This window comes from Prionailurus viverrinus, chromosome X (assembly GCF_022837055.1).
Source record: "Prionailurus viverrinus isolate Anna chromosome X, UM_Priviv_1.0, whole genome shotgun sequence".
In the NCBI taxonomy this organism is placed as follows: domain Eukaryota; kingdom Metazoa; phylum Chordata; class Mammalia; order Carnivora; family Felidae; genus Prionailurus; species Prionailurus viverrinus.
This window is the reverse complement of record NC_062579.1, coordinates 113,498,483-113,501,750: the sequence shown is the minus strand read 5'-3', so window position 1 is coordinate 113,501,750 and position 3,268 is coordinate 113,498,483. Positions and strand designations below refer to the sequence as shown.

General features: G+C 47.5%; 1 pseudogene; it reads right to left on the bottom strand.

The window, feature by feature from the left end:
- Positions 1-390: 390 nt before the first annotated feature.
- Positions 391-1,698, bottom strand: LOC125157080 (Y-box-binding protein 1-like; annotated as a pseudogene).
- Positions 1,699-3,268: the final 1,570 nt, after the last annotated feature.

The window sequence follows — 3,268 nt, the reverse complement described above, 5'->3', positions numbered from 1 at the left end:
CTGTCTGTCTGTCTCTGTCTCTGCCGCTCCCCCACTCATGCCCTGTCTCTCTCTCTTTCTCAAAAATAAACATTAAAAGTGAGATTCCTAAAAATCTCACCTTGATCAGGTATGAAACATTTGAAAAATCGTTAAAGGTATATTGAGGAAAAAAACCCAGCCTTACCAAAAAGAGACCTCTTTAGGCAAAAATAATAATAATAATAATAATAAAAACTCCATGTGCATAGATAATGCAGATAGTTCTATTTATCTGGTCAGTGGGCAAGAAGCAAGCCCTTAAGGTCTTCAGGTCCAATCTTTTGTTCATTTCTTATCGCTGGAATTTCATATCCGTTTCTCCTTGTTGGAGGACTAAACAGGATGACAGTAGAGATGGTAAATCGGGATTTACTCAGCCCCGGCCTGCTCAGCCTCAGAAGAGGACAGATCCTCAGCTGGGGGACCCGCTGCTTTTGTGTCTTTGGCACCTTGCGCTTTAGCATTCTCTGGGCGACCGCGTGGGTGATCAAAATTGTGGTGGTACGGATGTTGAGGTGACTGCTCACCTTCACTCTCATCGCCTTGATCTTCCTTATCTTCTTCACTGCTGTCCTCTCTAAGCTGACTTTAGCAAGGAGGACCCCGTGGGTCAACAGCCCCGAAACATATCCTGTCTCACTGGTCTACCTCGTTCTCTTGCACCCTGGTGGTGAACATCCTGCATCACCTCTTCCCGCACAGGAGGGTCGGAAGACTGTGGCCCACGTCCACACGGTCTCCGCACGTAGTAAGGTGCGAACCATCTGCTGCGGTGGGGTCGGCGCTGTGAGGGCCTGGACTTCGGAAGCACTCTCGGATGCCTCGTTCTTTTCCCCACGCTCACTCTTCCGGTCATTGTGCCGGGAATCGCGTGGAGGTCCCCTGCCACGTGGAGAGTGCCCATAATGCTTATGACCCACTGCAATACTCACTGCCTTGCACTGGGCCAGCTCCACCCTGGCCCGTGACATTCGCTGCCTCCGCACCCCCTTTCTCCTTCAGCGTCCAACTCCACAGTCTCTCCGTCCCCTACACTGTGAGGTACTTCCTGGGGTAATTCTTTATGGCACTTCTGTATCTCCGTCGGTGTCATTCCAGTTGATGAAACCATATCCGTTTCCTACACGGGACCATCTTCCCAAAACCTTGGTCGAGATGACGCTCCCGTCCCCCCGGCAGGCACCTCAGAGGTGAGGCCCCCCAGCCTCTGTTCCCTTCGCTGCTGAGCCTGGTGCCGGGCTCGGCGTCTCGGTGAGGGCGGGGGCGGCTGCTGGGGGGTAGGCCTCTCTGCTCAAGGTTAAGGTGATGATGACTGGGGCCGGCTGCCGCAGGTGCGGCCCCTCCCGGGCGTGATGGTAACTGAGCCAGGCCTATGCGGCTGCTCAGGGCTCTCCGGGGTCCGCTCTCTGCTCCCGCTACCGATCCAACTCGGTTCTTAGGCTTTTTAAACTTCACTTCTTCGAATGAGCTTAATGCGCTTTGACACTTCTTAGACTTTATTATCTCTGAAGCTGTCTCGGCTTTGTTTCATTAATTCTCACCATGTTTGTTTGAGCACAGGTGGTGGGAAGGTTATTCTCTTTGTTTCGCCGATGAAAAAACAAGGCGGGCTAACTTACGTTCTTTAAGGCTTTGGGGGATTAAAAAGGAGCATAAGGACGAGGACTGGGCCGACATAATAAAGAGGAGGACGGAAAGAAAAGGAGACCCTGGCAACTGAAGTTGGGTATGGGATGTGGGAACAGAACAGAGAGTATCTGGGGCCTGTTGCCAGGGAGCCACTTGACAGTAAGAGTAAGAGGTAGTCGGCAGGAGTGGTCAGATTGATCATGATTCCGTTTGCCCAGCCCAGACTGTGAGAACTTTTCTAGGAATTAGATGCTAACTGTGAAGGTGGACCTCATAAGTTTTCTAACTTAGCATTTTACCCTATACCTAATTTTCCTCTGAAAGCTCGAAAGCAACAATGACTCCTAACTCTTAGGGTGCTTGGTATTTTATACGCAGTATCTTGGTTAAATGTTCACAGATACTATTAGTGTGTCCCTATTACAGCAGCTAAGGAAGCTGGACTTTTGGGCCGGGTCACATGGCCTGTAAATTGTGAAGCTAGCGCCGGAGTCGACACCCGCCCCAACGTAAGTCTGCACTTGGCAAAACTGTGCTCTAATGCTTCTCCAATGACTGATATTCAAACAGCGGGTATAGTCCTATCATTTTTGCCTGCACACCTAATTGCTTTATAAAAATACGTTTCAATTGCTTCATGAGAATTTTGACACTTCTCTCACTTGGTCTACCTAGTTAAAATACGTGGTTTGTTTTCTTTCTATGAAAACAGAAAGAACAGAACTCTATTGCAATTCGTTTCAACCAGTATGGAGGGAGGCCTCATTTGTACCGTTTAATATGCAGAAGACTTGACATATGAAGATAAATGATACAGTTTCAATCTTCAGAGCATGGATAGCAACTGAAATAGGCCCATCTCTTGGGCAGGGCAACGTGGGTGGTCGTGCTATGTCCCACGCATTTGCAGTGACAGCCTGGATGTTGCACTTTGATGTGTTCTGTCTATCCCAGAGATCCTATGAAACATACCTACCTACAGAGTGGCTTCCTTCTACAAATGATTTTCCCAGGCAGCCTTCACGGGTTGTTTCCCCAGGGCCACAACTATTTCTAGTGATGGCCATGGAGACATGTAATAAATAACCAGCTGGCAAAGCTCTGAATCAGTGCAGAGGAAGGACTATTTGTATGTATTCCAGACGTGTGAAAATGATAGTAGAAAAGACTGAGTCTTCAAGGGTACATAGTCTTACAGCTGGCAAGAAATGGTTATTGATGGGGAGACAAGTATAGGTGGAAAGACCAAAGCCATGCTATGGAAGTGTAAGAGGTATGACGAAAGCATATTTCTTAAGTTCTGCATTGCCACGAACAGGCACTTAAATTTTGATATGGACAAAATGGAAAGATAGCAATCAATGCACACATTAGAGTTCTGAAGGCTGGGATCAGTGTGTAGGTAATAGTTTTCTATAATCCAGTGGTTTCCAAAATGTGGTTCACAGAACACTTGAGTTCTAAGGAGTCTTCTCGTTGGCCACCGATGTCATGTTAATATTTACAAAGTCAGTCCTATCTTAATATTTACAAAGTCGGTCCTACCGAGGGTTAAAATAATGCATGCATGGAACTGACAGTATTTCATAGCAACACACACACAAGAGCTTGATGAAAA